At 35.9% G+C, this 27,166-nt stretch overlaps 1 long non-coding RNA gene across 1 annotated transcript; it reads left to right on the plus strand.

The window, feature by feature from the left end:
- Positions 1 to 15,396: 15,396 nt before the first annotated feature.
- Positions 15,397 to 16,795, plus strand: LOC123582906. The gene is made up of 2 exons (XR_006704640.1): positions 15,397 to 15,497; positions 16,643 to 16,795. It is a non-coding gene; the product is annotated as an uncharacterized LOC123582906 (long non-coding RNA).
- Positions 16,796 to 27,166: the final 10,371 nt, after the last annotated feature.

Genomic DNA, 27,166 nt, shown 5'->3' on the forward strand with positions numbered 1-27,166 from the left:
CTCGACTCATGCTTATACTAATTATATAAATCCCCGCTGTGGCCCAATTGCTGCAGTGGTGAAAGCCACGCAAAATAAGGTAAAATGAGGTATGAAATATGTTTCCTAACCATGGGGAAAATAATCTTGTCAACTACAAGATTTAATTCACTGTAGCCTCATCATCTGTAATACATGATGACATCCTGGCTCAGCGGCCAGCTACTGATATTAATTATTCGGACTTGATTGGGGTTAACTGCTTTTGCTTAAGGTTTCAGAATTCTCTAATTTCAGCTGTCTCCATGATTCAGGGCTCTAACTACTTATTAGAAATGACGGGATGTGCTAAATATGACTCTAGAAAAACTCAAGGTGTTTTACTAGAGAGAATTATCCTTTCCAGTATATCGACAAATGGAATGCCCCTAAATTTATATTTGAAGGACTTCCTCTCATTTGGTTCCAACCTATATCTGTGCTAATGTAAAGGCAATACATTTCCGGTATTTTTGAAACTATATTATCAGCTACGAATGTAATGTAACGGCTCCCCCTGCATTTTGATGGGTAGCCCAGATAAGATGGCATTATTATTATTTTAAAAACACCCTATCACAAGGTATTTTTTTAATTTTTATTTATTTTAAATTTATTTTTTAATGTTTGTTTATTTTTGAGACAGACAGAGACAGAATGCGAGTAGGTTAGGGGCAGAGAGAGAGGGAGACACAGAATCCGAAGCAGGCTCCAGGCTCTGAGCTGGCAGCACAGAGCCCGATGCAGGGCTCGAACTCACGAGCTGTGAGATCATGACCTGAGCCGAAATTATACACTCAACCGACTGAGCCACCCAGGCGCCCCCTATCACAAGGTTTTAATACAGCTCTTTAATGTCTGAAATATCATATTTAATAAATGTCTCAAATAGTCGTAAGTTCAGTACAAATCACTACAATTATTTTTTTCACCATTACAACACGTAATAAAATTTATTTCTAGAAACAAATGGATATGATTAATTGAGTTGAGCTGAGTTCAGAGAATAGCAAACAAGTAAATACAAGTAAAAGTAAAAAGCTACTTACTGAAAATTATCTCATTACATAAAAAAGACAGTCTATTTTTAAAGTGTTTGGTTGCTCTTTGAGTGTAAACTTATATATGTATCGAATCATATATTAAAACTCACAGGTGTTTTGATTTTGTTTTTTTTTACCATTTATCTATTTTTGAGAGAGAGAGAACAGGTGTTTTGATTTTGTGACAGACTAATCTTATGTACAGTATTATGAAGAGACACTGAAGAGCGAATTAATTTCACCTCACTTTTCCGGTTAAAATCAAAACTTCAACACAAATCATAAATTTGTTCATTTCCACAGTCCACAGATTTGTCTTCTGAAAATTTTTCAGAAATCTCAAAATGATAATAAAAAAATGTTTGGCTTCAATATAATCAAGCACATAAAACAAACCCAAGGCCATGAAGATAGACCACTCACATTATCATAAACATGAAGTATTTCTTTCCGTCACAAAAATATTTTTGTTTCCCAAAGTTGACTAACATATTTTCTTCCCTTGAAAATACCATGGCTTCATTTAAAAACATGTGACAGAAACACTTATTTTCCTAAGATGCTGAATCCCTTTAATTGATTTATATTCCTGATCTCTATTGTTAAGTGAGCATGCTTTGTGACATATCTGGTATATGGATGGACTAAAGATGACCCTTTATGTAGTGTTCTATATTGTTTTCTTCTTCACAGCAGGCTGGGAGCCATTGGCTCAAAGTTCCTTAGCATCAAACTCAAAATTTTACACATCCAGTTGGTTTAAATATGGCCCAAATACAGAGATTTTAAGTCATGTAGAGCCTGTCTGTTCCACCTCAAGAAACTATATCAAACATTTGCTAGCCATTGGGAAGGTAAACCTGAGCTATAAAAGGCCCCATTGCCTTTGGAGCTCTCTGACCCACAGTTGCCCCATCTTGTACGGCAGTGACTTGATAATTATACGCATTATAAAATGTTCACCACGATAAGTGCAGTTACCATCTGTCATCATATAAAGTTATTACATTATTATTGACTATATTCCCTTTACTGTGCCCTTCATCCTTGTGTCTTATTTATTTTATAATAGGAACTTTATACCTCTTACTCCTCTTTACCGATTTCACCTGTTACCCCCACCACCTCCCCTCTAGCAAGCACCATTTTGTACTCTGTGAGTCTGTTTTTGCTTTTGCTTGCTTATTTGTTTGTTCATTTCTTTTTTTAGATACTAAATATAAGTGAAATCATATAGTATTTATCTTTCTCCGTATGACTTATTTCACTTAGCATAATGCCCGGTAGGTGTATCTATTTGGTTGTGAATGGCAAAATTCCATTTTTTTATGTCTGATTAATAGTCTATTATATATCAGAATATATTACATATGGGTATACGTTATATATATATATATATGTATATGTGTATATGTATATGTATATGTATATGTATATGTATATGTATATGTATATATGTAACGCATACACATACCACATCTTTTTTATCCATTCATGTATCAGTGAACACTTAGGTTGTTTCCATATCTTGGCTATTATAAATAATGCTGCAATAAAATAGGGGTGAAAAAATTTTTAATTAGCATTTTTATTTTCTTCAGGGAAATACTCAGAAATGGAATTGTTGGGTCATATGACATTTCTAGTTTTAATTATTTGAGGAATTTTCATACTATTTTCCATAGTGATTTCACCAACTTATATTCCTACCAACAGTGTGCAAGTTTCCTTTCTGCCACATCCCCGCTAACACTTGTCATTTCTTGTCTTTTTGATTCTAGCCATTCTGATTTGATTCTAGCCATTCCCTGATGATTAGTGATGTTGAGCATCTTTTAACATGTCTGTTGTTCATCTGTATGTCTTATTTGGAATTATGTCTATTCAAGTTCTCTGCCCAGATTATCTGATTATTATCTGAATCAGATTATTTGGAGTTTTTGGTGCTGAGTTTGAGTTTTTTATATATTTTGGTTATTAGCCTTTTATTGGATTTATCATTTGCAAATATTTTTTGCCCAATAAGTAGGTTGCCTTTTCATTTTGTTAATGGTTTTCTTCACTATGCAAAGTTTTTCGGTTTGATGTCGTCCCAGTAGTTGATCTTGCTTTTGTTTTCTTTACCTACTGAGACATATCTTGAAAAATATTGGTCAGTTTTTCCAACATCATTTCTTGAAAAGGCTGTCTTTTCCCCCATTGTATATTCTTGCCTTTTTCTTTCCCTTCTGAGTAGTAACCTTCAGAAGGTCTCGTGCTATGAGGGACATCTCCCATAAGCAAACCTGTCCAAGTATGGCCCAAATAGAGCTTGTTGTATCCTAGTGCCACATTAGGGTCATATATTTTTCCTTCATTGGATGAGGAACCTCTTGAACTCACTAAATACCTTCAGACAAAAAAATCAACAACTAAAATGCTGAACATAAATTGAAACTCTGAGGCCCTATATGATCAGTTTGATTATTTATATTTAAACATTTTTCTGTTTGTCTTTCTGGGGTATGATCTGGAAAAGATAAATGGTCAGATAGACCCCAGTGATCTGAAAGAATACAGACATAGCTTATGTTATTTCAGTTTTCCTTATTGCACTTCACAGATGCTGCATTTTCTACAAATGGAAGGTTTGTGGCAACCCCTGTGGAGCAAGTCTAGCACCGCCAGTTTTCTAACAGCATTTACTCACCTTTTATCTCCGTGTCACATTTTGGTAATTCTATATTTGAAACTTTTTCATTATTAGAATACTTGTTATGGTGATCTGTGATCAGTGAGAGTTGGTGTCACTAATGCAATTGTTTGGCGGCACCATGAAAGCACCCACATGAGATGGCAAAGTGTTCTGACTGCTCAGCTGACTGGCTGTTCCACCATCTCTCTCTTTGTCCTTAGGCCTCACTGCTCCCTGAGATACAACAATGTTTAAATTAGGCAAATTAACAACCCTACACTGTCTTTTCAGTGTTTGAGTGAAAGGAAGAGCCACAGGTCTCTCACTTCTAATCAAAAGCTAAAAATGATTAAGCTAAGTGCGGAAGGCATGAAAGCCAAGATAGGCCATAGGGTAGGCCTCTCACATCAAATAGCCAAGCTGTGAATGCAAAGGAGAAGTTCTTAAAGGAAATGAAAAGTGCTACGGCACTGAACCCACAAATGAGAAGAAAAACAAAACAGCCTTATTGCTGATATGGAGAAAGTTTGAGTGGTTTGAATAGAAGATCAAACCAGCCACAACATTCCCTTAAGCAAAATCCTAATCCAGAGCATGGCCCTAATTCTCTCGATTTCTATGAAGGCTGAGATAAGAAGCTCCAGAAGAAAAGTTTGAAGCTAGGAAAGTTTGGTTCATGAGGTTTAAGGAAAGAAGCTGTCTCCATAACATCAAAGTTCAAGATGAAGCAGCAAGTGCTGATGAAGAAGCTACAGCAAGTTCTCCAGAAGGTCCAGCTGAGATAATTCGTGAAGGTGGCTACACCAACCAACAGATTTCCAGTGTAGATGAAACAGCCTTCTACAGGAAGAAGATATTATCTAGGACTTTCATAGCTAGAGAGGAGACGTCAATGCTTGGGTCCCAAACTTCAAAGGACCAGCTGATTTTATTGTTACAGGCTAATACAGCTGGTAATTTTAAGTTGCAGCCAATGCACATTGGCCATTCTGAAAATGCTAGGGCCTTTATGAATCTACTCTACCTGCACTGAATCAATGGAACAACCTTTATTTACAATAGGATTTACTGAATTTTAAGCCCACTGTTGCAATCTACTGCTTAGGAGAGAAGATTCCATTCAAAATATGACTGATCATTGGCACTGGTCACCCAAGAGCTGTGGTGAAGATGTACAATCAAATTAATGTGTCTTCATGCCTGCTAACACAACATCCACCCTGTGGTCCAGTGGATCAAGGCATAATTTTGAGTTTCAGGTATTATTATTTAAGAAATACATTTTGTAATGCTGTACATGCCACAGGTAGTGATCCCTTTGATTAACAAATAAATTGACAAAATAAATTGAAAAGCTTCTGGAAAGGATTCACCATGAGATGCCATTAAAAACATCTGTGACTCATGGGAAGAGGTGAAATATCAACATTAGCAGAAGTTTGCAAGAAGTTGATTCCCAAACTCACGGATGACTTTGAAGGGTTCAAGACTTCAGTATAGGAAGCAACTGCAGCTGCGGTGGAAATAAGAAGAGAAACGAGAAGTGGAGCCTGAACATGTGACTGAATTGCTGCAATCTCATGATAAAACTTAAACAGATGAGGAGTTGCTTCTCATGAGTGAGTAAAGAAAGTGGTTTCTTGGGAAAGAATATGCTTCTGGTGATTGTTGAAATGATAACAAAGGATTTAGAATGTCACATAAACTTAGTTGATAAAGCGTGGGCAGGTTTTGAGGGGACCGACTTCAATTTTGAAGGAAGTTCTACTGTGGGTTAAATGCTATCAAACATCATTACATGCTACAGAGAAATTGTTCATGAAAGAAAGAGTCAATGGATATGGCAAAATTCATTGTTGTCTTATTTTAAGAAATTGCTGCAGGAGTGCCTGGGTGGCTCAGTCGGTTAAGCGTCCGACTCCTGATTTCAGCTCAGGTCATGATCTTATGGTTCCTGAGATTAAACACTACATTGGGTTCTGTGCTTATGGTGCGGAGCCCGCTTGGGATTCTCTCTCTCGCTCTCTCTCTGCTCCTTCCCCTCTCAATATCTCTTTCTGAAAATAAATAAATAAACTTAAAAAAAAATTGCTACAGCCACCTCAGCCTTTAGTAACTACCACCTATCAACATTGAGGCAAGACCCTCCACAAGCAAAAAGATTACAATTTGCTGAAAGCTGAGATGACGGTTAACATTTTTTAGCGATAATTTTTAGACAGAAAGTGGTTTTTTAGACATAATGCTATTACACACTTAATAGACTGCAGTACAGTGTAAACATACTTTCATATGCACTGGGAAACTAAAAATCTCAAGTGACCCTCTTTATTGTGACATTCACTTTATTGTGGTGATCTGGAAATGAACCCACAATATCTCTGAAGGTATGCCTGTATACTAATACATATCTTTTTCCTCCATGGGCCCTGCTTTTTTTTTCCCTAACCAACTCTCCCCCCACAGTTTTGAAGAAAAAGGCAAACATTTATTTTTCTCCATATAATTCTTCCCCATTGACTTTCACTAATATTGCAGGAAATATTATGTACTTGAATGACAGGCTGAAGTAAAACATTCATGTGCATTATTTTGCATTTTTTACTATAGCTAAAGCATTTCAGGGACGCCTGGGTGGCTCAGTCAGTTAAGGTCCACCTTCAGCTCAGGTCCTGATCTCACGGTTTGTGGGTTCGAGCCCCACATAGGTTTCTGTGCTGACAGCTCAGAGCCTGGAGCCTGCTTCAGATTCTGCGTCTCCCTCTCTATTTGCCCCTCCCCTGTTTGCATTCTGTCTCTTTCTGTCCAAAATAAATAAGTATTCAATTTAAAGCATTTCATATAGAGTTTCACTTTTTGTTCCAGAACACAATTTTAGAACATTTTTTTTTTATGGTGATAAAAGCATATAACATAAAACTGACTGTCTTAGGGGTTCCTAGGTGGCTCAGTTAAGCATCCAATTCTTGCTTTCAGCTCAAGTCATGATCTCATGGTTTGGGATTGTGAGATTGAGCCCTGTGTCAGGTTCTGTGCTGACAGTACAGAGCCTGTTGGGAGTCTCTCTCTCCCTCTCTCTCTGTCTCTCTCTTTCTCTCTCTCAAAATAAATAAATAAACACTTAAAAAAACTAACCATCTTAACCGTTTTTTAAGATAACAGTACAATAGTGTTCACTCTATGTGAGTTGATGGGCAGGCTATCTCTGGACTTTTTTCATCTTTCAAAACAGAAACTATACACTCACCAAACAAAATCTCCATTTTTTCCTCCTCCTCTGACCCTGGCAACCACCATTTTACTTTCTGTTTCTAATAGTTTGACTACCTTTGATACCTTACATAAGTGGAAGCATGCGGTATTTGTCTTTGTGACTGACTTATTTCACTTAGCATCATGTCCTCAATTCATCAATGTTGCAGCGCATGACAGAAATTCTTTCTTTTTTTAAAGGGTGAAAAATATTCCACTATATACATGTATGTAATATATAATATATATACATGTAAAATAATATGTATGTATATATATATACACACATGTATGTATCTGTATAACATATAATTATATATATTGTATATATACAATATACATAATACAATAATATATAATATAACATAATACAATAATATATAATACAATAATAATAATACAGTACAACACAATAATAATACAATAATATATAACATAATAACATAATATAATATATATAATTGTATGTGAAATATATAACATATATATAATTCTTAAAAGTCTATTCATCCATCAAAGACATTTAGGATATTTCCACCTCTTAGCTATAAATAATGCTGCAATGAACATGGGAATACAAATTTCTCTTCAAGATGCTATTTCAATTATTTGTTAAATATCTAGAAGTTGGATTACTGAAATGTGTTAGTTATTTTATTTTATTTTTTTAATTTTAGGGGGAAAGAGTGAGAGAGCATGAGTTGGGGAGAGGGGCAGAGAGAGAGAATCTCAAGCAGGCTCCTCACTCAGTGCAGAGCCCAACATGGGGCTCAATTCCATGACCCTGGGATCACAACCTGAGCCAAAATTAAGAGTCGGATGCTCAACCAACTGAGCCATCCAGGCACTCCTGAAATGTGTTAGACTTATTTTTATTTTTATTTTTATTTTTTGAGAAAGATCATACTGTTTTACGTAATAGGCTGCACCAGTTTACATTCCGACCAATAGTTCCAATCTCTCCACATACACACCAGTACTTGTTATTTTTTAACTTGATTTGTATTTTGAATTTTTATAGTGACCATCCTGATCAATGTGAGGCGATATCTCATTGTTCTTTTGATTTGCATATGCTTGATGATGAATGACGTTAGACATCTTCTCATATGTATGTTAGCCATTTGTATATCATCTTTGGAGAAATTCTTCAAGTCTTTTGTTATGTCTTAATTAGGTAACTTGTTTTATTGCTATTGATTTGTAGGAGTTCTGTATATATTCTGGCTATTAACCCCTTATCAGATATATCATTTGCAAATATTTCCTCCCATTCTGTAGGTTACCTTTTCACTCTGTTGCAAGTTTCCTTGGGGCTCCTTGGTGGCTCAGTTGGTTAAGCGTCTGACTCGGCTCAGGTATCAATCTCCCGGTTCATGGGTTAGGGCCACGCATCAGGCTATGTGCTGACAGCTCAGAGCCTGGAGCCTGCTTCAGATTCTGTGTCTCCTTCTCTCTCTGCCCCTCCCCTCTCTCATGCACTCTCTCTCTCTATCTTTCTAAAAATAAATAAACATTAAAAATTTTAAAAATAAGTTTCCTTTACTGTGCAGAAGCATTTTAGTTTGATGGAGTCCCATTTACCTATTTTTGCTTTCATTGCTTGTGCATTTGGTATCATATTCAAGAAAGTATTGACAAATCTAATGTAGTGAAGATTTTCTCCTACGTCTTCTAGGAGTTTTGTAATTTGAGGTCTTAATGTTTAGGTCTTTAATCCATTTTGACTTATTTTTTTGTGTGTATAGTGTAATGTAAAGGTCCAGCTTCAATGCTTTTACATGTGGATATCCAGTTTTCCCAGCACCATTTATTGAAGGCTGTCCTTTTCTCCATTATGTAGCCTTGGCACACTTGTGAAAGGTCAGTTGATCAGATGTCTAAGGGTTTATTTCTGGGCTTTCTATTCTGTTTCATTGGTCTATATGCTTGACTTTATGCCAGTAGCATATTGTTTTTATTACTGTGGCTTTATAATATGTTTTAAAATCAGGGAGCACGAGGCCTCCAACTTTTTCTTTCACAAGAAGATCATAAGTCTTTTATGATACCATGTGAATTTTGGAATGTTTCTTCTGTTTGTTCAAAAAATGCTGTTGGGATTTTGAGAAGGCTTGCATTGTATCAATAGCTTGCTTTGAGTAGTATGGGCACTTTTAACACTAAGTATTCCTGTCCATGAACACAGGATGCTTTTTCCTTTATTTGTATCTTCAATATCTTTCAGCAATGTTTTATAGTACTCAGTGCACAAGCGTTTCACCTTCTTGGTTAAGTTTATTCTTAAGTATTCTATCCTTTTTGATGCTATTGTAAATGGGAATATTTTCTTAATTTCCTTTTCAGGTTGTTCATTGTTAATGTGCACAATTGATCTTTGGGTGTCAATTTTTGTATTCTATAACTCTGATGAACTTGCTTTTTAGACCTAAGTTTTTTGTGGAATCTTCAGGGTTTTCTACATATAAAATTATGTTATCTGTCAAGATAACTTTACTTCTTTCTAATTTGGATGTTTTCTATTTCGTTTCTTGTCTAATTGCTCAAGCTAGGACTTCCAGTGCAAGCTTAGAACTTTTTTTTAACAAGTTTAGAACTTTTAAGAGCAGATAATGTTCTTTTTTTATAGTGTGATGATACCACTCTTACCTGCTAGTGGGTGTGAGCTTTGAGTTACTTTTCCACTTTAAGGGATTCATAGTCACTGATCAGTGACAAACTAACCAAGTCCCTTTGAGACTAATGATAATAATATTATTAATTCACTGTTTTTATTTTATAGATTGACACTTCTTATGTAATTTCATTTTTCTCAGTGACCTGACTTTTAAAAATTGGGGTATTACTGTTTGTGTTTCTGTAACTGACTAAAACTAATTGTACCAAAGCAATTAATAAGACTTCTGCTACTGTTAAACATGGACAATAAAATGTAAAATAGAAATATTACTTATCATATGCAATTAGAAGAACAAAAAGCTATGAAATTCACTGTAATTTTTTCTTGAGAAATTTTTATAAGCAAAGTCCTTGAATATCCCACAGCCCTCATGTTCAATATGCAACTATCATATACTAATTAATCTCAGAATAACTTTGTTTGAGTGATAGAGTGATCTTGTTAGACAGGCCAGCAAAGAGAAATATAGCTTTTGTTACTGGAATTTTTTTTTTTTTACTTTTTCATCGTAGTTCATCAGATTTGACTTGACATGAAATGAAATTCCTTGCAGGTTTGGATTTTTTTCTCTCTCCTTCATATACACCTGTCCATTTAAGATGATTTAAAAATTGCTGATGTGCAGTAATTTATTTGACATTGGCCAGAGAAACATTTTTCTGGGTAAGTCCCCTGAGGCAAGGGAAATAAAAGCAAAATAAACAACTGGGACCAAAACAAAATAAAAAGCTTTTGCGAAGCAAAAGAAATCACCAACAAAACAAAAAGGCAACCTACTGATTGGAAGAAGATATTTGCAAATGATACATCCAATAAAATCTTAATATTCAAAATATATACAGAACTTATACAACTCGATACAAAAACCTTAAATAATCTGACTAAAAAATGGACAGAGGACCTGAATAGACATTTTTCCAAAGAAGACATACAGATGGTCAATAGACACATGAAAAGATGTTCAACACCATTAATCATCAGGGAAATTCAAATTAAAACCACAATGAGATATCACTCTACACCTATCAGAATGGCTAAAATAGGGGCGCCTGGGTGGCTCAGTTGGTTAAGCATCCAACTTCAGCTCAGGTCACGATCTCACTGTCCGTGAGTTCGAGCCCCGCGTCGGGCTCTGTGCTGACTGCTCAGAGCCTGGAGCCTGTTTCAGATTCTGTGTCTCCCTCTCTCTCTGACCCTCCCCCGTTCATGCTCTCTCTCTGTCTCAAAAATAAGTAAACATTAAAAAAAAATTAAAAAAAAAAGAATGGCTAAAATAAAAAATAAAAAAAACCCCAAGACATAACAATGTTATTCTATAGAGAAAGAATGTAGAGAAAAAGGAAGCCTTGTATTCTCTTGGTGGGAATGCAAATCGGTGTAGTCATTGTGGAAAACAGTATGGAGATTCCTCAAAAAAATTAAAAATAGGGGCTTCTGGGTGGCTCAGTTGGTTAAGTGTCCAACTTTGGCTCAGGTCATGATCTCATCATTCATGAGATTGGGACCCATATCAGGTTCTGTGCTGACAGCTCAGAGCCTGGAGCCTGCTTCGGATTCTGTGTCTCCCTCTCTCTCTGCCCCTCCCCTGCTCATTCACTGTCTCTCTCAGTCTCTCAAAAATAAATAAACATTAATTTTTTTTAATTAAAAAATTAATTCCATATGATTCAGTAATTCCACTATTGGATATTTGCACAAAGAAAATGAAAGCACTATTTCTAAAAGATAAATGCACTCCTATGCTTACTGAAACATTATTGCAATAGTCACTATATGGAAGCAACCAAAGTGTACATTACCTACTTAGATGAATGGAAGAGAAGAAGTGGTATACAACGGAATATTACTCAGCCATAAAAAGAATGAAATTTGACCATTTGTAACAGCAAGGGTGGGGTAGATGGTATAATGATAAGTGAAATAAATCAGACAGAGGCATAAAAATACCATATATCTTACTAATATGTGGATACCATATATCCACTAATATGTGGAATATAACTTACTAATATGTGGAAACGAATCAAATAAAAAAGGAGACAAACAACAACCAAAAACAACCACAAAAATAGACTCTTAAATACAGACAACAAATCGGTGGTGGCCAGAGGGGAGGTAAGTGGGGTGAAATAGATAAGGGGGATTAAAATATAAAACTTCCAGTTATAAAATCAGGCATAAAGATGAAAAGTAGAGCATAGAGAATATAGTCAATGAGATTATAATGATGTTGTTTTGTGACAAATGGTGACTACTTTTCTCGTGATGAGCACTGAGTAATATATAGTTAATTGAATCATTATGTTGTACACCTGCAACTAATATAGCATTGCATATTAATTATACTTCACTTAAAAATAAATAAAAAATGAAAATGCCGGGGCGCCTGGGTGGCTCAGTTGGTTGAGTGGCCGACTTCGGCTCAGGTCATGATCTCGCGGTCCGTGAGTTCGAGCCCCGCATCGGGCTCTGGGCTGACAGCTCAGAGCCTGGAGCCTGTTTCGGATTCTGTGTCTCCCTCTCTCTGACCCTCCCCCGTTCATGCTCTGTCTCTCTCTGTCTCAAAAATAAATAAACGTTAAAAAAAATTAAAAAAAAAATGAAAATGCCTAATTTGTACATAATACCATATGAGCTAAATTAACTCATCCCTTTCTAAGTAAATCTCTTTTTAGTAAATATATTGAAATGTCTCATTTTCAATCATTTTTGCAGTTACTGCTGCTATTGATTTATTTTTTTCAAACAAAATTGGTTGAAGGTTTCTTGGATGGAGAAAATTGTGCTGAGTACTGAGATAAAAAAAAAAAATGTGAATGCAAAGACCTCATAACCAAATCTGGTAACAGAACATCAACCTTGAGTTAAATACATTGTCAAAACACATATAATAAGAGGCTTGATGTCTTAATTTTCTCTCATTGTCTTTCAGTTCACAGATCCTCTTTCCGCTCTATGAAATGCTCTTTGCCATCATTCATCATTATATTTACTACAACTCATCCTTTGAATTTCTGCTCAGATGAAATTTCCATTAGGCAGCTTTTATCCCTCTTTCCAAAGTAAAGGGAGAGTACTCCTACAGCGACTTGTTGTTACATATCATAGCACTACTCAAATTAGTTTTATTGTGTGTTTGTCTTACCACTAGACTAAATTTTTTTAATGTGGCTCATAACGTTTCTTTGTGTATCCTCAGCCTAGCCCGACCATAGAAAGTGCTTAAGGATGGTTAAGTGCGTCCGTGGAACAAGAAGCCTGACAGAGTTATGGGAACACACAAAAACAGTTAATTATTCTGTTGGAGGTGGCATGGAGATTAGTCAGGGCAGCCTCCTGGTAGTGATGACCTTTGAGCCAGACCTTTTAGAGAAGGAAGTAGAAGGAAAAGGGTATGTCTGGAAAAACATAACTTTTGGATCAGTTACACGGATTAGAAATTACAGAGTTCTAGAAATCTGTCTACACTGTTTTAAATAACGGCGTTCTTTTACTCTGTCTTCTCTTTAAAATCTTTCATGTACTCTTTGGATGTATTTACATACTGTGTTTTTATAATTCACTATATAATTTGACTCAAAATACTTCTCTCTTTTCTCTTCTACTCATTGTATGATTTTCAGTGAAAGGGAATTTGTAATACGCTGGACAAAATAATTTACTGCCATTTAAAAAGACCTAGAAAATGGTTCCTAGCTAGAGATCGATACTAGGAGAATTTCACCGTGGAACTCTTGGCATCGTCAGTTACTGAGCCTGAATGCTGGTGTCCTCTCCATGTTCCTCCACACTGGGCTGTCATTGGCATAGATTTTTAACTTGCTACTTCAAAGAAAAACTATTTAGATTTAGATTGGACAGTGCTCTAGAAGCTCACGTATGTATGGCATTCTTACCATCAAGAGCTAAAACTGTAACTCCCCCCACCTCCCACTTACCACCCTCCTTAAGTGCAACAGGTGTCATTCCAGGAGAAAAGGTCTCATAACAGATCTGTGCGTGGGAATTTAATCAGATATGTCTGCAAAGTGGAAGGAGCTTTGATGTCCTCAATATAATTACAGTGGTGATGGGCTCCAAGCACTATCCTTGCCACATTAATCCAGAATTTTTCTTAGTAGATTTTTGAATGGAAACGTGATCATAAATGGGGCTGCTGTGATTTGCATGTATGCCTATTGGACAGGAGATATGAGGGAGTCGGGAGGAGGGTGAGTGAAAGGACAACTAAGTCAGAAAAATATTGAAATATACAAATGTCAGGAAATTTTGGTTCCTCAGTGCCAAAGGGAGGGGCTGCCACTGATCTCATGAGACTTGAGCCCTTTCATTCTCTGTATTCTTTTCCTTCTTTTATTTTACTAGACTACACTGTGACTTTTAATTTATTCATATCTTATGAGGATTTCATGGGTTTATCATTGAACTTAATATAATAATCCATCTGACATATTATTGGTATATTTAATATTGGCCAGGATGAGAACAGGAAAAATATTTTCATCTGGAATTTTCACATACATTAAAAAAAAACAACTTAATGCTAAGGTAAATTGGCTTATAGTTTTTACATATTGAACAGGTTAATTTCCTCTTGCCATAATTTTTGCTACTGTGTATCACTTGGAAATTACTTGAGGGTTCTGCTTAATAGCTTTTTTTTCTTATAATTTCACTGGGGAGTACTTTTATTTGGTGGCAGTATGTTAACAGGATTACCTTACAGATTGTGTGAGATAATCAATGTGAAAAGAACTTTACAAATTGTAACTTTCAGGAAGATGGCACCAAAAATGAAGAAGGAAGCCCCTGCCCCTCCCAAAGCCGAAGTCCAAGCAAAGGCTTTGAAGGCCAAAAAAGCAGTGCTGAAAGGCATCTGCAGTCATAAAAAAAAAAAAAAAAAAAAAAAGATCTACATTCTGATGGCCCAAGACACTGCGTCTCCTAAGGTAGCCCAAATGTCCTCAAAAGAGCACCCCCAGGAGAAACAAGCTTGACCCCTATGCCATCATAGTGAAACAATTTTTTATCCTTTTATATCACAAGCTTGGCATGTCTTATTAGCATCTTCCTACACGTAGCTAAGAGAAGAAACAGACTGTGATAAGAATGTATTTGAATGTAGAGGCGCCTGGGTGGCTCTGTCGGTTAAGCATCCGACTTCAGCTCAGGTCATGATCTCTCAGTTCATGAGTTTGAGCCCCAGATTGGGCTCTGCTGACAGCTCGGAGCCTGGAGCCTGCTTTGGGTTCTGTGTCTCCCTCTCTCTCTGCCCCTCCCCTGATTGTGCTCTGTCTCTCTCTCTCTCTCAAAAATAAATAAACATTAAAAAAAAGAATGTATTTGAATGTGTTTGTGTCTGATATTATCTTATTGTACATAAAGAAATTAAAATATTTATTACACCGTATATATAATTTATTCAGTAGAAGTCAGTGAAAAGTCTTCTGAGAAAACAAGGAGCCGTTAAAATGCCAGGATAGGAGCAGTGATGTGATAGCACCTTAGACTGGTGTAAGACCATGGCTTTGAGTCCTGAGTCTACTATTTATTAGCTTCATGACCTTGAGTATATGAGCTACATCATCATTTGATTTGCATGTGTTTGGAATAGAACAGTGCAACCTTACTTCTTCACATTGATATAAGGATATGAGGATGCTTTTGGTACTTTTTTTTTGTTGTTTTTTACATTTTTGTGTGTTCTGCCTTGTTTTCTTTAGAAAATCTTGTTTTGCTGTGTGATTCCCACCTATCTGATAGGAAGATTTACTGAGGACTCCAGAGTCAATCTGCACATGAAATATCAGTAAGGTTTATTATTTTCATGGTAGGTATCTCAGAGTGTTGGAGAAAGTGCCTTAAAAATGGCACTATTATTACTTTAATCCACTGAACTCCCCTTATATAGTCCTTATCTCCTTACACAACAGTATGGTAAAAGGTGTTTCAGAAAGTTGTTTATTTCACCACGAGATCTTGTCAAATATTTCTACATGTAAAAGGCTTTCTGTTATTTTCTTTTTTAAGTTTTTATTTATCTAAGTAATCTCTGCACCCTACATGGGGGTTGAACTCACAACCCTGAGATCAAGAGTCACATGCTCCCCCGACTACTGAGTCAGCCATGAAGAAAATAGAAGACAACACACTCGTGTTTATTATGGTCGCCAAGGCCAACAGGCGCCAAATTAAACAGATTGTGAAGAAGCTCTATGACATTGATGTGGCCAAGGTCAACACTCTGAGGAGGCCTGATGGAGAAAAGAAGGCGTATGTTCAACTGGTTCCTGACTATGATGCTTTAGATGTTGCCAATAAAATTGGGATCATCTAAATTGAGTCCTGCTGGCTAAATCTAAATATAAATTTTTTCACCATTAAAAAAAAAAGATTATAATGTTGGGGCACTTCAGTGGCTCAGTTGGTTAAATGACCCATTCTTGATTTCTGCTCAGGTCATGGTCTCATGGTTTGTTAGATTGAGCCCTGCGTGGAGCTCTGCACTGACAGCATGGAGACTGATTGGGATTCTCTCTCTCCCTCTCTCTTGAAAATGATTGATCAATTTTGTTTTCCTTTTGTTTACAGTCTCACCAAAAATCTCAGCTAACAAAGAAAAAGATATGCTGTAAAATAATATTTAGTTGGACTTTTGATTGGAGTTGTATGTTACCTTGTTTGAGGAGAATTGATGCATTTGAAAAATCAATTTATCTTCAGGAACAAGATATGTGATTTTAATTATTCTACAATAAACTTCAAGAGAGTGTTTGTTACATGCTGAATCTTTTTCCCCTGAAATTCACATGTTGAATCTTCAACCCCCAATGTGATGATATTTGGATATAGGACCTTTAAGAAGAAAATTAAGGTTAAATGAGGTCAGAAATGTGGGGCCCTAATCTAATAGAATTGGTATGCTTATAAGAAGAGGAAGTATTCTCTTTGTTCTTTTTCTCTCTCTTTGCATAGATGAGACATGGAAAGACCATATGAAGAAACAGTAGGTGAACCACCTAGAAGCCGGGAAGAGAGTTCTTACCAGAAATGGATTCAGCTGGAACTTTGCTCTTGGATCTCTAGCCTCCAGAATTATGAGAAGATAAATTTCTATTGTTTGAGCCACCCAGTCTGTGTTTTATTTTGTTATGGCAAACCAAACAGACTACGGCAATGTTTTTAAATTGGTTGTTTCTTATAAAATTCTGCTTCATTCTTGAAAATAATGATAATGCAAATAATGATAAATCTAAATTATTTTTTTTTAATTTTTACTCTCCTTATTTGAAGTTAGCTATTATCACTGCAGTTTATTAAACAATGATAGAAAATAGTGGTAATGTTTCTTCTCATAGGAAGACAGTAAGTATTATTTCATCAGTGAGCCTAATATTGTCTATAATGATTTGAAGTGTTCTTTATTATATTAGTGAAGTGATAATTATCCAATATGTATAAAAACGCTATTGTTTTGCCCATAATTTATAGCCTGATATATCAAGATCTCAAATTTAGACTCCTCTCCACCTTCAGACACACTTTAATAAAATTGGCTGTTGATATTTCCACTTGGATATCTTACAAATATTCCAAATTCACTATGTGTCAGGCATCTCGAAATCAGCATGTCTAGAACTTAATGTGTCCTCTCCCTCTTCCCACCCCCTACTTGTAGTCTATGACTTATCTCAGCCAAATGATTTACCTAGTAGCCCAGATCATCTGGACACCATATTTGATTCTTCTTTCTCCTTCAAACCCCATTATTTATATCCATGTCCCCTTGAATCTTTTCCCAGGCTTATCTGGAAGGGTGACATAGATTAGGAGTGATTAAAAGTAATCTGAAGAATGAGTAATTGTTCTCTGGGCATATTAGAAACATTAGGGGAGGAAAATCCAACAACAAGCATGGCTTTCTTACAAATCATCTGGTTCAAACATGACTTTGTCTTGGAAGACAAGGTTGAGCACAGGAGACCTTGTCCAGTTCAGGATACACATGACTGTTGTCTCAGTCCACATCACTGAGCCTCATCTACCTTCTGACTCGGTCTCTGCATTTTTCATTGCCAGCTGCCACAGCAACGCAGTGGTCCAGCAAGTCTGAAGGAAGGAGAGGCACCACGTCCATCAGTTACTTGTCTCAGCAAGGAATACCTTTCTTGCACCCTCCTCTGAGGCATTGGTGATTTTCAAATGTGTTTCTATGTGCTTAACTAATACCTTCAGCTATAAGGTTGATATCCCTAGTAGGGCTCAATTTGGTTGGTCATCGTGAATCACCAAACATGTTGTGTCATCTGCTTACTTTTCCCCTCTAGCCTTCTTATTTTCCCTCTTTCTATCAATTTTTGACAGTTACCACAAAAAGGTTTTTCTCTACAGCTCCTTCCTTCTTTTCTTCCCTCCCTTCCTGCCACTGCCTTTATTCTGTTCCCTCTTTTTTCTCATATTCTGTTTTCTCCATGTCTTTATTTATTCTAGTAACTGAAAATGACTATCTAGTTAATAATTGTAATGCTATCAATCATTTAATTTCATCCACAATGGAAGCAGCACACTTTGCAATGAAATTTGGACATTTACAAGAGCACACTTATTAGGTCTTAGCACTTAGCACTTAGCACTTAGCACACTTACCATAGCACTTACCTCTAACTGGAGAGAATCCACAAACAATGACGTGTGCTTTGACCTAAAAGATAACACCCTCATGCTTAGCTGTTGTTCATGGTCAGCTTTGTCTTTTATCTCTTGAATTTGATAAATTTTGGTGCACTTGGTAAGTAATCACCATCGTATTATCACTGTTTTCAAGCCTCTTACTCTCATTCCTTATTATATTTCCTGTCAGACAGTTTACTTTCTACTTTGGATCAGCATAGATACTCTTTGCTCATCATTTGTTACTTAGCTCTCTTGTCCTCTCTAGAAATCTCTAAACTCTTCATTTCTACCTAGTCCCCACATTGGTTTAGGTGCCCCTTTTCTGAATCCATGCAAATATATTTCTTAAAATGCATTATAATGACCAATTTATGTGTCTTTTTCCCAGCCTTCACCATGAGAAAACTGAGGGGCAGGGATATTATCTCACTCTTATATTGGGATTCTCAGCCCTTTGAATAAACCCTAGTATGTTATATTAATAATAGTTTATAATCATCCAGTACTAACTCGGGGCTGGCCCCTGTAAAATCACTTTATATACTGATCATTTCTCACAAAATCACCATGAGATAAGTACTATTACTCAACAGTTTTGCAAATGACCCAGAAAACTTGTATAACCTTCCTAAAGTCACACAGCTTGTAAGCTGCAGAACCAGGATTTAAATCCTGGTGATCTGGATCCAGAGCCTATGCTCTTAACAACCACATTACATTCTATCAGTGTAGATGTAGGGCCCTTCTACTTGAGGGTACGCCTTCAGTGTTATCAGACTTGTGGCTAATAACCTACGGTAATGGTTACTTTTAGTACTATAGTAATATAGGTGAATTATTATGGGTTGAAATATTTTCGTGGAGGTGTGGAAATTCAGCCATCTTTTCTAATACTGCTTGCTGTTATGAAAAACTGTTGAATTTAACACAAGTAATTTTTCTCATGGAGCTTCTTTTATTCCTATGGCTCCCAAATCAGGAAATTGTAATGACACGAGTGTAATAATACATGTAATGTAAATAGAAATAGATTCTGTAGTTTGGAATAAGCTGATATACAAGGATGCAAGCTGTATAGCATTAAACATTCTCAAGGGATGGATATTTGTAGGTTAAGAAATTGGTAAAAGGAATATTTTTACCCAGGACCGATATTTAATAATAATAGCAAATAGAATTTATTGAGTGCTTACCAAATCCATTATTGTTCTAAGCACTTTATAAATATTGTATCATTTAATTCACACAGCTGACCTGCCATGTTATAAATATCATTTTTCCTATTTTACATGTAAGGTAACTGAGGCTCAGGGGAGTTTAAGTAACTTTCCCAAAATCATTGAACAAAATGAAATAACTGTTAAAGGAATAAATCATTGGAGAGTTGACAGGCTAAAAAAAAACCTCTAAATTTAAAAAAAAATTTTTAAACTCTAAAATTTACCAATTTTTAGATTCCATCATGCATTGATAATTATTGCATTTGTGACAGTATGTGATCTTTTTGAATAGCTTCTCTATATTTGAAAAAATTGACACTTTCTATGAATGAAGCTTCCTCAATATAAAAGGCACACCCAATTTTTCATACCTCATTCCAGTTCTCCACCAATTTTGTCTATATGAGATTTGGATTCTGGAATAAGCAATGGAAGGAAAAATAACGTTGATGGTGCTTCCTTTTTTTGTTGGCATGGGGAGCTGCATATCTTGCGGATTCCAGGGGTGCCAGAGTGATTTTTAAGTCTAGTAATGATAATGGTCCTGGTGGTTGGAATGAAGTCCAGATCTCAGTATGAAGTATTCAGTGGCACCAGAGTCAGTCTCATCATCAGATCTGTCCCTGGCATGGTTTGGATGCTGCTCCTGAAAGCTAAACCTTAAGTCCATCTCTGCATCCTTTCCTAAGATTCCAGAGTTTCCCACCGTGTTATGAAAAATCTTTGTCCTGTTTAAAGTGGTCAGAAAGGCTTCTATTGTTTCCAGCTGAAAATCTGCCTGCTACAGGTGCTTTAAAAAATAAACTCAGTCCCTCTGAGCTAAAAAGAATGTGTTAGTATTTTTACATGTTGGAGGTGTTTTTGTTTGTTCGTTTTAATGGATACAAGGATAAGATTTTTCTTAACGTTTTAGATTAAACTACAGTTGTTTAAATCATTGCCATCCCATCCCACTGGTGATTTTAACTTTCTTTCTTGGGAAAAATTCTGATCCATATTATTTATTTTGTAGATGTAGATGTGCGTGCCTAGTGCAGGAACAATGTCTGTTGGTACTTGCTTCTAGTTCCAAATATATTTCCAAATGCATATTTATTTCTATATTTTTCTCATAAAAATGACTACACATCTTCCAATTCCATCGAGAATAATTGATATCACTGACTGAGACATTCCACGAGAAAGACTCTTATGATGGCACTTCATTGCAGAATAAGAAACCTTTGGAAAGAAATGTACTCCCACCAAATTGATGACAGAAGCAGATAACAACTCATCTCCCCCAACCACTAAATTGGACCACTAGATTGGGCTCTCCATCATGAAAAAAATACTATGAAAATACTGAAATGAATTCAAATGTTAGGAGCTATTGCTAGAGATAGGTCTATGATCAACTGTTAGGGATAGAAAAAAGCCTGCAGGAAAGAAAATAATAATATCCATAAAGTTCTTTCTCAATTTTGGGGGGAAGACTTTTATAATGACAATGAGTTCCCTGGTAATTTTTCAGATAGTTTTATAAAAAAATTAAAATTATTTTTTCTAGGCAAAAATAAATAGGAAAGCATAAGAAGTGAAACAATAACTATCATAATTTTGTTTGCTTTTGGAAAAATATGTATCTTTTATTATAAGAAGAATGCTTAATAAAATTTAATATTTACCACATTTTTTGTTTTATTTGGCAACATTTAGAACTAATGGGAATTTATCCTTTTTAGTAGGTCTGTTGGAATGTCAGAAATAAAATCTTGAGAGAGAACAAATATTTTGTAAAAATTATATCTACAAATGATTTTACAAATAAATATTGAAAGTAAGGTAGTGATGTGCCTAGGCTATCACTTATGTCTTAACCCGTAAGTAAAAGGAAATACTGTCACATGTATTTCTTACATATTATTGAAAAGATTCAAAAAAGCATGTTAGGAATTTCTCACCACATGAATTGCAAATAAGAATCCTGGAACGTATCTTTAAATATTTTTTGTGTGTTTGAAAAACATCATTTTAATCTTTTCTAGAAACAATACAGAAAAAACCATAAAACGTGTCCATGACAATGAGATATATATGTAATACCAGGTAGTTTGCAAAATATTTGGAAACTACGTAAGATGCCTTCATCTTTAAATCAATGAACTAGGACCCATTAGTGGAAGGACCCGATGGGTACCTGCAGCTTCATGACCCTTGCTTAGTGTCCTAAGGCTGCCCTCAGTACCACAAACTAAGTGGCCTAAACAACAGAGATGTATTCTCTCATAGTTCTGGAGGCCAGAAATCCAAAATCAAGATGCCGACAGGACCATGATCTCTATGAGACTCTCGGAGCAATTCTTCCTTGCCTATTCTGAGCATCTGGTGGTGGCAATGGATCTTTGACCTCCCTTGACTTGTAGCTTTATCACTTCAATCTCTGCCTCTGTCATCACGTTATTCACTGTGTGTTTCTGTCCATGTATGGTGTTCCCCTCTTCTTATAAAGACACCAATCATATGGAATTAGGGTCCATCCCAATGGCCTCATCTTAATTTTATTACATCTGCAAAGATCCTATGTCCAAATAAGGTCACATTCACATGTACTAAGGGTTAAGACTTTCACATATTTTTTGGGGGTACACAGTTCAATCCAAAAAGAAACTTAGAGAAGCACAGTGTCATGTCATAAAATTATGATATTGTTGGAATATTAGCATATTAGAGTTTGAAAAGACCTTATGCATTATCTATCCTTATCTCCAGAATTGACAGAAATTCTGTGCCAGAGAGGGGAAATGACAAGACCTATACAACATGGTGAGTTCATGCAGAATGAAACTCATGCCCATGTTTATATTTATTTAATCAGCTAATTCCTACCTTACAATACAGGTATTATGATATTATTACACTTTGTAGTTTATTTAGGAGAAGGTAAGTGCATGCTAGTAGTAATTTAGAAATGCTCTCCTAAAAAGCAATGTTAAGTACATGCTTCATGTGCTAAGTGTTTGTATGTATTTTTCTCATTTCTGACAATAACCTCCTAAGACAGTTTCACTCTCGTTTCAAGAATGAGGAAGTAGAAAGTGAAAATATATATATTTGCGTGACTTGCTTGAGGTTACACAGCTAGTAAATGAATAAACTGGCCCCATGTACCTGTTGCCAAAGTTCATGCTATTTTCAAAAACATTTGGGTAATTTCATGCTGTCAGCTTTAACTAAAGCCAATGAACTGATAATGGACAATTTCTTTTCTCAGCAATGTTGCTATTGGACGCCAGACAAATTTGTTAAACATTCTTGGAGTAGTTTCTGATTGCATCAATAAACATAGAAGGTTGAAAGACACAATTTCTGAGATTTTTTTTGTATAATTCTAAAAATATATTACACATAGTTCTCAAGGACATTTATTTAACCAGAATATTCTATTTTCTAGCTGTGTTAAGTAGCAAAGTATTTTATTTTTCCTTTAAGTAAATTACTGGAAATTTTATAAAAACATTACCATACTCAGGAACTTCTTTAATGAGAGTAGTCAAAACTTTTTCTCACATGTGTGTGTGTACATGCACACGCACACACACACACACATACACACACAAAGGAATAAATAAGAAAAATAAATTCTTAACTGCTAAATTAAATCTATTATTAGCTTTCATGTTAATATTTATAAAGTTGAAATTATCTTAGAGGCTTATGAAATATTTTCTTTACTTTTTAATTGAATAGTTAATATTATTGGGTATTCAGCCATGGATACAGGGCTTTATTAGATCCACTAGTAAATTTAGGTTGGTTTACATTGGTTCACTGAGCAAAGAAACTGTTTAATTATCTTTGAATTACTAAAACCCAGTGATGTTCTGAGACAAAAGTACTTGCTTAACAAATATTTGTTGAATGAATGAATAAATTAATAATAAGAAGAAATCCCCTAAAGTAACAAGCTATATGTAGGTATAACTGAAAAAAAAATAAATAAAAAACCAAAAACAAAAAAAAAAAAAAACAAAAAAAAACAAGACAAAGTGACACGAAACACTAATATTCTATTTTGGTTGCTAGTTATTTTCTTTCATTCATTCCCGGCACTGGATTACACAGGTGTATCTCATTTTATGGCACTTTGCTTTGTTGTGTTTCACACATACTGGATTTTTTACAAATTAAAAGATTGTGGCAACCTCTGTTGAGCAAGTCTGTTGGTACCTTTTTTCCTTTTTTTTTTTTTTTGGTACCTTTTTTCCAATGCATTTGCTAACCTCATGTTTTGTGTCACATTTTGGTAATTCTTGCAGTATTTCAAATCTTTTCACTATTATTATATTTTTATTGTAATCTACGATCCGTGATCATGGCTCTTACTAGTGTTAACTGTTTTAGGGCACCGTGAACCATGCCCATAGAAGAGAGCAAACTTCATGAATAAATGCTGTGTGTGTTTGACTACTCCACTCACTGGCTATTCTCCAATCTCTAGCCCTCTCCTCAATCCTCTTCATTCCCTGAGACACAACAATATTAAAATTAGTCCAATTAATAAGCCTACAATGGTCACTAAGTATCCAGATGAAAGAGTCACACATGTTTCATTTTCAATCAAAATCTAGAAATGATTAAGCTTAGTGAGGAAGGCATGTTGAAAGCCACGATGGGTCACAAGCTAGGCCTCTTGTGCCAAACAGCCAAGCTGTGAATGCAAAGGAAAAGTTCATGAATAAAGTGAAAAGTGCTACTCCAGTGAACACATATGAATGATAAGAAAAGCAAAACAGCCTCATTGCTGATACGGAGAAAGTTTGAGTGGTCTGAATAGAACGCCAAACAACATCACATGAAGCCAAAGCCTAATCCAGAGCAAGGTGCTAATTGTCTTCAATTCTATGAAGGCTGGGAGAGGTGAGGAGGCTACAGGAGAAAAGTTTGAAGCTCGCAGAGGTTGGTTCATGATGTTTAAGGAAAGAAGCCATTTCCACACTTCAAAGTACAAAGTGAAGCAGCAAGTGCTGCTCTAGAAGCTGCTGCAAGTTCTCCAGAAGGTCCAGCTAAGATCATTAAGAAGGTGACTGGGTGAAGCAACAGATTTCTAGTGCAGACAAAGGAACCTTTTACTGGAAGAAAATGCCATTAATGACTTTTATAGTTAGACAGGAGAAGTCAATGCCTGGTTTCAACCTTCAAGGAACAGGTTGACTCATTTGTTAGGAGCTAATGGAGCTGGTGAGTTTAAGTTGAAGCCAACGCTCATTGACCATTTTAAAAATCCTCGGGCCCTTAAGAATTACACTATGTCTACTCTGCCTATGCTCTATAAGTGGAACAATAAAGCATGGATGATAATATATCTGTTTACAATCTGGCTAACTGATTATTTTAAGCCCACTTTTGAGAACTATTTCTCAAAAAAAAAAAAAAGATGTCTCTCAAAATATGAGACCATGCACCTGGTCATCCAAGAGTTCTGATGGAGATGGACAGTGAGACTGTTTTCATATCTGCTGACACAGCATCCACTCTGCAGCCCATGGATTAAGGAGTCATTCCAAGAGCTATTATTAAGAAATACAGTTTTTAAGGCTATAGCTTCCATAGAGAGTGGTTCTTACGATGGATCTGAGAAAAATAAATGGAAAAGCTTCTGAAAAGGATTCACCATTCTAGATGCCATTAAGAATGTTTGTGACTCAAGGGAAGACGTCAAAGATCGACATTAACAGAAGTTTGGAAGAAGCTGATTTCAACCCTCATGGAGGACTTTGAGGGCTCAAGACTTCAGTGGAGGAAGTACCTGCAGATGTGGTGGAAATAGCAAGAGAACTAGAATTAGGGGTAGGGCCTGAAGATGGGACTGACTTCCTGCAACCTCATGATTCAACTAAGAGATGAAGAGTTGCTTCTTATGGATAAGCAAAGAAAGTTGTTTCTTAAGGTGAAGTCTACTGAATCTGTGAAGATGCTGTGAAGATTGTTGAAAAGATAACAAGAAATTTACAATATTATGTAAACTTAGTCAGTGAAGCAGCAGCAGTGTTTGAGAGGATTGACTCTAAGTTTGAAAGAAGTCCTCCTGTAGGTAAACTGCTCTCGAACAACATCGCGTGCTATAGAGAAATTGTTTGTGAAAGGAAGAGTCTAGGGATGTGGCAAAATTCATCATCTTACTTTAAGAAATTGCTGCAGTTACCCCAGACTTCAGCAACCACCACTTATCAACACGGATGCAAGAGTGTCCACCAACAAAAAGATGACAACTCACTGAAAGCTGAGATGATAGTTAGCATTCTTTAGCAATAAAGTCATTTTTAGACACAAAGTGTCTTTTTGGACATAATTCTACTCCACACTTAATAGACAGTATAGTATTAGCATAGCGTTTACATGCACGGGAAAACCAGAAGTTTCATGCGATTCTCTTGTTATGATAGTCACTTTATTGTTGTGGTCTGGAAATGAGCCCACGATGTCTCCGAGGTATGCCTGTAAGAATGAACAAAACAAATAAGATACTTGACTCTCAATGCTCTATGTAATTGGTAGAGTCAAGTGGTGAGAAACAAACAAACACCAAAACAATGGAAGAAAGATGATATTGGACCCCGAGGAATGCAGTGAAGAAAATAAGCCCGGGTAAAGTGATAGAATAGGGGTGGGAAAGACCGTGCTTATCGGGAAGAACAGCGAGGGTGTGTTGCATGAGTGACAGCTGAGTTGACACTTGGTTGAAGAGGACTCAAACATTTGAAAATCAGGCTGGGGAGTCATCCATGCTGCAAGGGGAGAATGTATTTGTATGATGGGTTTGCAATTGATGTGAAGAAATATGAAGAGATTTGCATGCCATTCAGGAGATATAGTTATGGAGATTTGTTGTTGGATCAGATGCTGGGGAACTTAGAGAAAAGGAGACATCATCTGACTCCGCTGTTGGGAGTCTTATTGCCAACTATTAAGACAGGTAACACAGCGGGAGGATCAGGCATTGAAATTGAGTAGAATCATGCATAGTATTTTGGATATACTAGATTTGGGAGGTCTGTTTGTTATCCAAATATAGATATGAAATAATAATAGCCATCATCATAACAATGATTATCATTATTGAGCACTTACTACAGTGCAAACAGTTTTAGATCTTTTCCTTAGATGATTTTTTTTTTCTCAATATAATCCAGTGAAGTAGATATTATTTATACCTCCATCATGTAGATGAGGAAACAGGAACAGGGTTCAATAACTTGGCTAGATTCACACAGTTAGCATGTGTTAGAGACAGGATGGTCACTTGGTCAGTCTAGCTCTAAAGGTCTTGTTTCTGTACCACTAAGCTATTCCATTGGGTATCATATGTATGAGATGAATCACTGGGTTCTACTCCTGAAGCCAAGACTACACTGTATGTTGACTATCTTGAATTTAAATTTTGAAAAAAGTATCAAAAAATAAAATTTGGCAAATTTGAAGTAAGCATGGAACTCAGAAAAGAGCTAGGAAATAAATGTGGAGTTATTAGAATGTAGACAAAGTAAATAGTAAAGAGAAGATGTTCTATGACTGAATCCAGAACACCAAATACATACAAGTCAGTTAGTTATAGAATGAGGAACAA

Source organism: Leopardus geoffroyi, chromosome B1 (genome assembly GCF_018350155.1).
Source record: "Leopardus geoffroyi isolate Oge1 chromosome B1, O.geoffroyi_Oge1_pat1.0, whole genome shotgun sequence".
NCBI lineage: Eukaryota > Metazoa > Chordata > Mammalia > Carnivora > Felidae > Leopardus > Leopardus geoffroyi.